The 13,031-nt window shown below is 43.0% G+C and overlaps 1 protein-coding gene across 1 annotated transcript in view; it reads right to left on the bottom strand.

Annotated features, from left to right (window-relative positions):
• Positions 1-13,031, bottom strand: part of LOC133611483 (gamma-aminobutyric acid receptor subunit rho-1-like) — a 57,311-nt gene that overhangs the window by 31,739 nt on the left and 12,541 nt on the right. The window lies entirely within an intron of this gene.

Raw genomic sequence — 13,031 nt, 5'->3', positions numbered from 1 at the left:
TAGGGGTGTAACGGTACGGGTATTTTATCGAACCGTTTCGGTACGGGGGTGTACCGAACGAGTTTCCACACGGACATATTAAGTAGCGTTCTGCACGTTGTGTAAACCAGTGTTTTTCAACCTTTTTTGAGCCAAGGCACATTTTTTCCATTGAAAAAATGCGGAGGCACACCACCAGCAGAAATAATTAAAAACTGAAACTCAGCAGCCGATATTGTGTAGCGTTTTACTTCTTGTCTTGCGCTCCTATTTTGGTGGCTTTTTCTCTTTTTTTTTGGTATTTTCCTGTAGTAGTTTCATGTCTTCCTTGACCGCTATTCCCCACACCTACTTTGTTTTAGCAATCAAGAATATTTCAGTTGTTTTTATCCTTCTTTGTGGGGACATTGTTGATTGTCGTGTCATGTTCGGATGTACTTTGTGGACGCCGTCTTTGCTCCACAGTAAGTCTTTGCTGTCGTCCAGCATTCTGTTTTTGTTTACTTTGTAGCCAGTTCAGTTTTAGTTTCGTTCTGCATAGACTTCCCTAAGCTTCAATGCCTTTTCTTAGGGGCACTCACCTTTTGTTTATTTTTGGTTTAAGCATTAGACACTTTTTTTACCTGCACACTGCCTCCCGCTGTTTCCGACATCTACGATGCAATTAGCTACCTGCTGCCACCTACTGATATGAAAGAGTATAACATGGTAAGTCTGCCGATCTCCAGACAGCACAGACACTCAACAACAACACATAATTTGCAGACTATAATTCCTGGTTTGCAAAAAATATTTTTAACCCAAATAGGGGAAATTAGATCATCTCCCACGGCACACCAGACTGAATCTCACGGCACAATGTGTGCCGCGGCACAGTGGTTGAAAAACACTGGTGTAAACAATACTCAAAATGCCGGACATTTGAGGCATTCAAGAAACTCCGCCCCAACAGCTCCGCAAAAGAGGACACGCCCGGTGAAAAGAGGACGTACGGTCAGTCTATGACCGAGCACGTTAGCTGCTAACATGCCAGCAAAAGAGGGCATGTCCGGTGAAACCGATCGGGCTAGGTTCTGACCACACGTCCTCCCCTCACCTTTCAAACTGTCATTGCTCAAAACATAATATTGAATCAAAATCAATGTTATTTTGAATTACTGACCTATCCAAGGTTCCGATTACTTCACATCAAATATTCCACTAAGAAAAATATTTTTGTTGGAAGATTTTGCAAATTTGGTAAATAAATACCGGTAACCAAAAAAATGTATATTTTGTTGTTTTCTTACTGTACCGAAAATGAACCGAACTGTGACCTCTAAACCGCGGTACGTACCGAACCGAAATGTTTGCGTACCGTTACACCCCTAGTTATTACGTATCATGTTGCAACGATTTGTGTTATGATACTGTGTTACGATGCTGCGTTACGATACTGTGTCACATGTCATGTTGCATTGTTTCAGGTCACGACGTTTCGAGGGTAATTGTGTTGTTCCAACGTGTACGGCTTTGATATGTTGTGTTACTACATTTCATGGTTCCGATGTTTAATGGTTGCAATGTGTCGTGTCACAACGTTTCGTCGTTACGACGTTTAGTTGTTACGCCATTTTCTGTTTTGTGTCACAACTAGAAGAAGGAATCTTTGGGCACCTCATGATTGGATTATGATTACGATTCAAGAGCTATGATTTAATCAAAAATTGATTATTGATGCATCTTTAATTTATGTATATTGATGCAGTTTCAAATGTTGTTTTGTTTCACTAAATAAGCGTTCATCACTTTAAAAAAACAATTCATTTGGAATAAGAAACAGTCAAATGAATTCCCACATTTATTAAACTAATGAAAATGTGTGCAAAACTGGACCATAAGTGACGGATAGTTAAGGAGTTTGTCGGATTTCTCGGTGAGGTGGCTCAACCAAATATTAGAACTGACTTTATGTACAATAAATAAATCAACTATCAATTATTGACGTGGGTCAGCACAGAGGTCCTGGGTTCGATCCCGGGCTCGGGATCTTTCTGCATTGAGTTTGCATGTTCTCCCCGTGACTGCGTACGTTTCCTGCCGGTACTCCGGCTTCCTCCCACCTCTAAAGACATGCACCTGGGGATAGGCTGATTGGCAACACTAAATTGTCCCTATTGAATAAATGAGAGTGTATCTTATCCAGGGTGTACCCCGCCTTCCGCCTGTGTGCAGCTGGGATAGGCTCCAGCACCCCCCGCGACCCTGTAAGCGGTAGAAAATGGATGGATGGATTATTGACGTTTACTAATTGATTCTATAATTGTCCATGTCTGAATTAAAATGCATCTAAAAATCTATTAGTTCCTCCACCTTTCGTCACAACATTTCTTTGGTACGACGTTTAGTTGTTACGATATGTCGTGTTACGGCATTTTGTGTTACGTTGTTTCGTGTCAAAAAGTTTGACGGTTACGATGTGTCCTGTCACAGTATTTTGTGTTTTATTGTTTTGTGTTTTCATCGCATTTCTATAAATGAGTTTAAATAGTAGTTATGACTTTGTTTCATGGTCACAACGTTTCGTGGTTACGATGTTTCGATGTTATAACATGTCGTGTTACGGCATTTTGTGCTACGTTGTTTCGTGTCACAAAGCTTCATGGTTACGATGTATTGTTACAACATTTGTTGTTACATTGTTTCAAGTTTACAACGCATTGCCATAAATTACTTTAAAAATTATTCAAATTTGGGTTCAGTTCAAGCGCTTTTTTGGTTTACAGATTATTTCTAGTCTTGCACCCATCACTGCTAACCATACTTTCCCTCCCTCTGTTGTCGATAGTAAAGAACACTCGTACTAAATTGGAAGGCTGCAGCGCCTCCCTGCCACACCCGCTGGATTAGACTTATTCTTTATTTCCTTAAATTGGAGAAAATTAGGTTGTTATCGAACGGTTGTTCAGAAAGTATGGGGTGGTATCCTAAAACATGTAAAAGAGACTGATCTCAAATTCAACCCCGATTGAAAAGTAATTGAAAAGTAATTGAAAAGTCGATAATTGATTAACCTTTTGTCTGCTTTTGTGTATTGCTGCACCGTGTTGGGAACACTCAGGAGTGCAGTTGTCTCTGGTTTTATGTCAATATTTGTGAAGTGAAGTGAAGTGAATTATATTTATATAGCGCTTTTCTCTAGTGATTCAAAGCGCTTTACATAATGAAACCCAATATCTGAGTTACATTTAAACCAGTCTGGGTGGCACTGGGAGCAGGTGGGTAAAGTGTCTTGCCCAAGGACACAACGGAAGTGACTAGGATGGCGGAAGCGGGGATCGAACCTAGAACCCTCAAGTTGCTGGCACGGCCGCTCTACCAACCGAGCTATACCGCCCCATCTGCCATTTGCTTATTTAACTAATGCATGTTGTTTGTGCTTTTGTCTAGTTTATTATTTTTATTTCTTTTATAGACTTTATTTTTATTTAGAAAATGGACGGATATAATTTTTGTGGGTTACTTGTTTGGGAGCGGGGGGGATAACATTTGACATTTGTTTAATTGTATTTTTGGACTGTACATGACAAAAATTCAATAAACAAACAACAAAGTAGTTTGTTTCGCGGTCACACCATTTCTTTGTTACGATGTTTAATTGTTATGACATTTTGTTGTTATGACATTTTTTTATTACAATGTTTCGTTGTTACGTTTCGTTTTTATGACATGTCGTGTTACGGTATTTTGTGTTACGCTGTTTCATGTCACAACGTTTTGCGGTTACGGCATTTTGCGGTTACGATTGTGTCTTGTTGGGGTATTTTGTATGTCATTGTTTCGTGTTCATGACACATTTCCATAAATTACTTTAAAAAGTAGTTAGACTTAAACGGTTTGGCATGGAAATACTAGACTCACTCGAAAACTAGCTCTGAAGAATGTGTAGTAGCTTCACTGATAGGAAGGTCATATAATTAGTGCACAGTGTAAGGAAATGTTCTCTCTTCTTTGATTTCATTCTTGTATTTGTTTTATTACATTATTTGATTTTGTGTCTACAGTGTGATTGACTGGTGTAATTTAAGACTTATGTAGGAACGGACGGAACGCGTTCGGAAACCCATGAAGATGGGACTAGATTGAATATCTTGCCTTTGATTTCTTACTGCAGGCCTACAGGAAGTAAAGAAACAGAAGACTATGAAGTTGTTTTTTTCTGGTAAAGGTGTTGCTGGGATGTTTTGGTCCATTCAACCATGTGTATAAGGTCGAAAGTCATATATTTGGAACAATAACATGGTCATGGGCAGCACGGTGGAACAGGGGTTAGTGCGTTTGCCTCACAATACGAAGGTCCTGAGTAGTCCTGAGTTCAATCCCGGGCTCGGGATCTTTCTGTGTGGAGTTTGCATGTTCTCCCCGTGACTGTGTGGGTTCCCTCCAGGTACTCCGGCTTCCTCCCACCTCCAAAGACATGCACCTGGGGATAGGTTGATTGGCAACACTAAATGGTGCCTTGTGTGTGAATGTGAGTGTGAATGTTGTCTGTCTATCTGTGTTGGCCCTGTGATGAGGTGGCGACTTGTCATGGGTGTACACCGCCTTCCGCCCGATTGTAGCTGAGATCCAGCGCCCCCCGCGACCCCGAAGGGAATAAGCGGTAGAAAATGGATGGATGGATGGAACATGGTCTTTCCTTTAAAGGCCTACTGAAACCCACTACTACCGACCACGCAGTCTGATAGTTTATAAATCAATGATAAAATCTTAACATTGCAACACATGCCAATACGGCCGGGTTAGCTTACTAAAGTGCAATTTTAAATTTTGCGCGAAATATCCTGCTGAAAACGTCTCTGTATGATGACATCAGCACGTGACGTCACGGATTGTGGAGGACATTTTGGGACAGCATGGTGGCCAGCTATTAAGTCGTCTGTTTTTATCGCAAAATTCCACAGTATTCTGGACATCTGTGTTGGTGAATCTTTTGCAATTTGTTCAATGAACAATGGAGACAGCAAAGAAGAAAGCTGTGGGTGGGAAGCGGTGTATTGCGGTCGACTGCAGCAACACAAACACAGCCAGTGTTTCATTGTTTACATTCCCGGAAGATGACAGTCAAGCTTTACCATTGGCCTGTGGAGAACTGGGACAACAGAGATTCTTACCAGGAGGACTTTGAGTTGGACGCGCAGACGCGGTACCGTGAGTACGCATGCAGCTGCGGCTTCCAAACATTTGATCGCTTGCCCGTACGTGCGTGCCGCTATGTTCATGTCACGTACGTAACTTTGGGGACTTTGGGGAAATATATGTGCTGTATGAACTTTGGGGAGGTGAACGGTACTTTGGGCTGTGGGATTGAGTGTGTTGTGCAGGTGTTTGAGTTGTATTGGCGGGTTATATGGACAGGAGGGGGGAGATGTTTGTTATGCGGGATTAATTTGTGGCATATTAAATATAAGCCTGGTTGTGTTGTGGCTAATAGAGTATATATATGTCTTGTGTTTATTTACTGTTTTAGTCATTCCCAGCTGAATATCAGGTCCCACCCGCCTCTCACAGCATCTTCCCTATCTGAATCGCTCCCACTGCCCTCTAGTCCTTCACTCTCACTTTCCTCATCCACGAATCTTTCATCCTCGCTCAAATTAATGGGGAAATCGTCGCTTTCTCGGTCCGAATCGCTCTCGCTGCTGGTGGCCATGATTGTAAACAATGTGCAGATGTGAGGAGCTCCACAACCTGTGAAGTCACGCTACTCGTCTGCTACTTCCGCTTTTTTATCAGCGACCAAAAGTTGCGAACTTTATCATCGATGTTCTCTACTAAATCCTTTCAGCAAAAATATGGCAATATCGCGAAATGATCAAGTATGACACATAGAATGGACCTGCTATTCCCGTTTAAATAAGAAAATCGCATTTCAGTAGGCCTTTAATTGTCCCTACAAAGTTGGAGGCATCGACTCTGACCGAGGGGGTTTTTGAACATTTGCTTTAGAGGAGTATCCCAAGACATTTGTCTAAATTGTGTTTTTTTAAATACATTTTAATTGCCAGACAGTGAAATACATAAACTGCAGAGTATAGTCTCACTCAGAGTAGCATATTCTCAAAGCAAATAGCTCTATGGCCCACAAATTAATAATCCGTACGCACAGTTTTACAATAACGTCTCATTTTCTACGGTCTCAATGAGCGGTATGGGCTGGTATTACATCACCAACGCTTCAATCACACAGAGGTCAACAGGGCGAGCATTTGAATCGAGGCGACTCTTCTCTCTTTCACTTTTCCTGAGGCGTGCCTTTCTTTACATCCATAGCTTAGCCGGCTTTCGTCAGACCACCAGCGGCACGAGAGAGAGAGAGAGAGAGAGAAAAGATGAATTCCAAGCCCCCACTAAAATGGATTAATGGAATAGAGCATGTTGTGACAGACAGAGACAAATCCCTCCGACAAGCACAGACGTACATAAAGACAGCACAGAGGCAAAGCAAAGAAAGAAAAAGAGAGGGAGGCAGTGGGTGGGGGTTAATAGGAGCAAAGGATGGTTGCTGGCCGATGGGTGCTACTCGTCTGCATCCATCCAGCAGCTGGTTCTTAATCCTCTTGGCAGAAATGACGCTCCAATCCCCTCTCGGACTGTCATGAGAACACAGCTGACTATCTGTCTGCTCTCTGCTTTACCTCGCGGCACTTTCTGCTGTTTGCAGCATCCCTGGGGGGGGCCCTCATCATATTGAACCCACTCATATGCAGAATGGATGATTCCCCTGTTTGCCAGACTTTACAAGTCTCCCTGTGAGCCCTATAACCTGGCTTGTTTTTGGAGTTTCACATTCGTCGGAGAGGAGCTGTTATAAGCGACAAGGGGGATGATTTCCGATACGGGGAAAATTGTGTGGGGAAATCAGAATGTCCAACACCGCTGAAGTTGTATAACACCAAATTTGACCACACTTTTCTGGAAAAAAAAAAGTCCTTCTAGACCAGTGGTTCTCAAATGGGGGTACGCGTACCCCTGGGGGTTAGAGATGCGTGGATAGGCAATTATTTCATCCGCAACCGCATCAGAAAGTCGTCAACCATCCGCCATCTACCCGTTCTAACATTTAATCAAAACCGCACCCGCCCGCCACCCGCCCGTTGTTATATATCTAATATAGACGATGCAAGGCATTAGTGAGGTTATAAAGCTTTTGCCTGTTAAAGAAAGGAGACTGATCTAATGCAGCACAGACATTCAATGCGTGCCACGCTGTCACGGCCCAGACGCACACCAGTGCGCAATCATATGGGAGCCGCGCTGAGCGCACCTCCAAGCGCGTGGAGGTGCGATGTCCCTCGCACCCGCGGCGGCTCCACCCGGGCTCGCGCCTGAGGCTTCAGCGCGCACCGCGGCGGCCATCCTACTCGTCGCGGCCTAGCCCTCGCGGCTCTCGCTGCCGGCGACGGCCGGGTATGGGCCCGACGCTCCAGCGCCATCCATTTTCCGGGCTAGTTGATTCGGCAGGTGAGTTGTTACACACTCCTTAGCGGGTTCCGACTTCCATGGCCACCGTCCTGCTGTGTATATCAACCAGGGTGAGCCCCACCCCTTTCGTGAGCGCACTGCGCGCGGAGTGACCCCAGTTACGTGCCCCCGGCAACAGGGGTGGCGGGCAGGTAAGCTGCGCGGGCGGAGCGCGGAGTGACCCCTGTTACGAGCCCCCGGCCACGGGGGTGGCGGGCAGGTAAGCTGCTTACCTGCTGCGCGTGACGCCGGCCGCGGCGAAGGCGGACGAGGCGGGGTGTCGGTGCGGTGGGCGCGGTGGTGACCCTGGACGTGCGTCGGGCCCTTCTCGCGGATCACCTCAGCTACGGCTCCCGGTGGGGCCCTCTCGGGGGAAGGGGCCTCGGTCCCGGACCCCGGCGAGGCGTCCCTTCTCCGCTCCGTAAAAGTGTCCATCTCTTTTTTTCTTCTTCTTCTGTTGTGGCATATGCTGCAGGTGCCTGCTTGTTTTTCGTATGTGGGTAACAACATTTAACTATGTATATATATTTCCGAATTGGTTTAACTGCCACCCGCCTGAATCTATTTAAAATCTAATTTTTTTTTTATTTCAACCGCCCGACCCGACCCGCGGATAAAATCTAATTTTTTTTTATTTCAACCGCCTGATCCGCGGATAATCCGCGGACTCCGCGGTTGTGTCCGCAAACCGCGCATCTCTACTGGGGGTACTTGAAGATATGCCAAGGGGTACGTGAGATTTTTTTTAAATATTCTTAAAATAGCAACAATTCAAAAATCCTTTATAAATATATTTATTGAATAATACTTCAACAAAATATGAATGTAAGTTCATAAACTGAACATCAAATCAAGTAGGCTATTCCATTAATTACCATAAACCCAGACTTTCCCCCATGCCATGATGGTTTGACCCTCACTAAAATGTCTGTCAAAAAGAACTGTGAAAAGAAATGCAACCATGCAATATTCAGTGTTGACGGCTAGATTTTTTGTGGACATGTTACATTAAATATTGATGTTAAAGATTTATGTTTTTGTGAAGAAATGTTTAGAATTAAGTTCATGAATCCAGGTGGATCTCTATTACAATCCCTAAAGAGGGCACTTTAAGTTGATGATTACTTCTATGTGTAGAAATCTTTATTTATAATTGAATCACTTGTTTATTTTTCAACAAGTTTTTAGTTATTTGTATATCTTTTTTTCCAAATAGTTCAAGAAAGACCACTACAAATGAGCAATATTTTGCACTGTTGTACAATTTAATAAATCAGAAACTGACGACATAGTGCTGTATTTTACTTCTTTATCTATTTTTTTCAACCAAAAATGCTTTGCTCTGATTAGGGGGTACGTGAATTAAAAAAATGTTCACAGGGGGTACATCACTGAAAAAAGGTTGAGAACCACTGTTCTAGACGACACTGCAGACATTGTGAGACTTAGCAAGTCATCTGCGACTTCCGTGAGTCTCGTGTGAATTTAGCTCGGTGAGCCTGTGGATGAGGTGGCGACTTGTCCAGGGTGTACCCCGCCTTCCGCCCGAATGCAACTGAGATAAGCTCTAGCACCCTGCCGTGACCCCTAAAGGGACAAGCGGTAGAAAATGTATGGACCAAAAACTGTTTTCATCATCTCAGAGATATTTCTAAAGTGAGAAATTTGTTGTCAAAATTGGATCTCGAAATGACCATTCACACGTTCATTCCGTCTCGCATTGGCTATTGCAATTCTCTTTTCACTCTCTTCAACAAGTCAACGCTAAAGAGACTTCAGACTAGGGCTGGGCGATATATCGATATACTCGATATATCGCGGGTTTGTCTCTGTGCGATATAGAAAATGACTATATCGTGATATTCGAGTATACGTTCTCACGCAGTTGCTTTTAGCTGCGGGCATTACACTACAGACTCTTCTCACTCTTTCTTGTCTCTCCTTCTCACAGAGACTTAAAGGGGAACATTATCACAATTTCAGAATTGTTAAAACCATTAAAAATCAGTTCCCAGTGGCTTATTATATTTTTCGAAGTTTTTTTCAAAATTTTACCCATCACGCAATATCCCTAAAAAAAGCTTCAAAGTGCCTGATTTTAACCATCGTTATAAATACCCGTCCATTTTCCTGTGACGTCACATAGTGATGCCAACACAAACAAACATGGCGGAAAGAACAGCAAGCTATAGCGACATTAGCTCGGATTCAGACTTGGATTTCAGCGGCTTAAGCGATTCAACAGATTACGAATGTATTGAAACGGATGGTTGTAGTGTGGAGGCAGGTAGCGAAAACGAAATTGAAGAAGAAACTGAAGCTATTGAGCCATATCGGTTTGAACCGTATGCAAGCGAAACCGACGAAAACGACACGACAGCCAGCGACACGGGAGAAAGCGAGGACAAAATCGGCGATCGCCTTCTAACCAACGATTGGTATGTGTTTGTTTGGCATTAAAGGAAACTAACAACTATGAACTAGGTTTACAGCATATGAAATACATTTGGCAACAACATGCACTTTGAGAGTGCAGACAGCCCAATTTTCATCAATTAATATATTCTGTAGACATACCCTCATCTGCGCTCTTTTCCTGAAAGCTGATCTGTCCAGTTTTGGAGTTGATGTCAGCAGGCCAGGGAAGCTAGGGTCGATAGGGGGTTTAGCTCGCTCGTCTGCGGGAACAAACTGCCGCCATTTCTTGCTGTGCTACCGAGGCCCTTTGTCCCTGAATTGCTCACACACTCTGGCAGATTCAATGGGGGGTCTGGCGGCAGATTTCTTTGACTTTATCGTTGGAAATGCATCTGCTTTGAGTGTCGCAGGATATCCACACATTCTTGCCATCTCTGTCGTAGCATAGCTTTCGTCGGTAAAGTGTGCGGAACAAACGTCCAATTTCTTGCCACTTTCGCATCTTTGGGCCACTGGTGCAACTTGAATCCGTCCCTGTTCGTGTTGTTACACCCTCCGACAACACACCGATGAGGCATGATGTCTCTAAGGTACGGAAAACAGTCGAAAAAATGGAAAATAACAGCTGATTTGACTCGGTGTTTGAGAAAATGGCGGATTGCTTCCCGATGTGACGCCACGTTGTGACGTCAACGCTCCAAAAGCGAATATTAGAAAGGCGTTTAATTCGCCAAAATTCACCCATTTAGAGTTCTGAAATCGGTTAAAAAAATATATGGTCTTTTTTTCTGCAACATCAAGGTATATATTGACGCTTACATAGGTCTGGTGATAATGTTCCCCTTTAAACAAGCGCAGCTTCTTACATACGTCACATACGTATACGCCCTCTCGGAGCAGAGAGGTAGCAGCATGGCTAAAGATAGCTGTGGTGCGAGTGGTAATACGAGAGAAAAGAAGTGCGAATCTGGTAACAAATGAAGGAAGAATGAATTCCTAAGAAAAAGAGCACGGGGTCCATCGTCTGGCGGTGGTTTGGCTTCAAGTGGGAATATGTCAAACAGACAACCGTAATTTGTCAAGTGTGGGGCGCAAGCATTGCTACACAAAGTAGCATTACTGCTAATATGTAGCATCATTTGAAAAGTCACCCTCTAGAGAATGAAGAGTGCTTACTCCGCAGTAAACATCTCCGTTCGGTGCCACACCAACAAAATGCAGAGGCAACCATTTCCACATCAACACCGTATGAATAAAATAGTCCACGACAGAAGGAGATAACGTCCGCAGGAACCTACCACATAGCGAAGGACGTACACAATTGGATTTCCTATTATGCAGCTCATTTTTATTTTACACTTATTGAAATATCTTGTGTGACACCATGTACAGAAGTGCACTTTATTTGTTTTAAACTATTGTAGTGGCGTTCTTTACAAAAAGTGCACTTTAATTTAGTGTTGTTTTGATTCGTCATCTTAGTGACATCATGCACAAAAGTGCACTTATAGCTTGTTTTAAAATGTCTCTGACAATCTTGCACGTTGTGTTTTGAAATGACATGAATGTTTGTGCCACTGCTTAATAACTGTTTAATAAATACAGTTTTGGTCTATTGACTTAGTTGTGATTTCCCTCTATGCATGAAAGTTTAAAATGAGCATATATTAATGCAGTATGAACAAGAACGTTTTAATGTAGACACATAGAATCATCATACTACTGTGATTATATGCATCAAGTGTTCATTCAAGGCTAAGGCAAAATATCGAGATATATATCGTGTATCGCGATATGGCCTAAAAATATTGAGATATTAAAAAAAAGGCCATATCGCCCAGCCCTACTTCAGACTGTACAAAATGCGGCTGCCAGACTTTTGACCGGTGCACCCAGAACAGCCCATATCACCCCCATTTTATCCAGTCTTCATTGGCTTCCAGTCAAATTCCGCATTGAGTTTAAGATTTTAGTCCTGACATTCCGTGCGTTGCATGGTGGGGCGCCTCAGTACATCACTGACTTGCTATGCCCCTACTCTTTAGGGCGCAGCCTCCGGTCTTCAGGCCAGGGTCTTCTAAAGATCCCAAAAACTCGTTTTAACCCGTGGAGACCTGGCATTCCAGGATATAGCTCCCAGACTCTGGAACAATTTGCACCAGTCCCTCTGTGATCTTGACTGTGTTGAAACTTTTAAGTAACATTTGACAACTTCTCTTTTTAGTAAAGCTTTTAGTTAATGCACCTTTTAACTATCATTTTTAATCCACTTTGTATCCTTTTTATGATGTTGCCCCTGTTGTTTTAATTCAATTGTTGTTTTACTTCACCTATGTTTTGTACAGCGCTTTGTGATTTTATCTGTTATAAATAATATAAGTAAGTAAGTAAGTAAATTGTTACTTACTTAGTTACTAGCCTGTGGAGTAATAATCATTGTTTAATGTTAAGCCTATTCTTATCCAAATGATTGCTCCTGCCTTGTCAGCACCACCCATAGTTAGAAGAATGATTACATTTGCTTTAGTGAAATTCATAATTTTTCAGAATACACCACCATCTTAGAATTATGGCAATTGTTCACAAGTTAGCATGCCAATGTTTTTTTTTTGTCCTGTCCATCTACCCAGGCAAATACTATTGTTGATGTAGATGCCCATATTTGCTGTACAGATTTACTTTACAAAAGTTAAGTGTAGGATGCTTGTCTTGTTGCCTTATTTGTATTTGACTTTATTAAATTAATTTCTATTATTATTTGGCACAGCCAGACCGGATACAAAGATAAAAAAAGGAAGACAGGGGGGGAAATTATGGGGACAAAAGGGGAATAAGACAGATAGACAACAACAACAAACAGAACAATAACAATGACATAACAACCACAACAACAACAGAACGGCATCAGCAAATACGATATGTACAAATATGATACGAAAAGTGATAGTAAAGTTGTAGTTAGTGAGAGCCCAAACCAAAACAGCAGGTGCGGCGCCAGCCCCAAGCAGCCGGGCCGGCCAGCAACAGGAACCCCAAAGACCCTATTGTGCCACGCGCCAGGACCAGCTGCAGGCCATAGACAGACGCGCCCGGCAGAAGACAAGGCATGGGAGAAGCAGCCATCCCCAAAG

Source organism: Nerophis lumbriciformis, linkage group LG08, assembly GCF_033978685.3.
Source record: "Nerophis lumbriciformis linkage group LG08, RoL_Nlum_v2.1, whole genome shotgun sequence".
Lineage (NCBI taxonomy): Eukaryota > Metazoa > Chordata > Actinopteri > Syngnathiformes > Syngnathidae > Nerophis > Nerophis lumbriciformis.
This window is presented reverse-complemented; position numbering and strand designations above follow the sequence as displayed.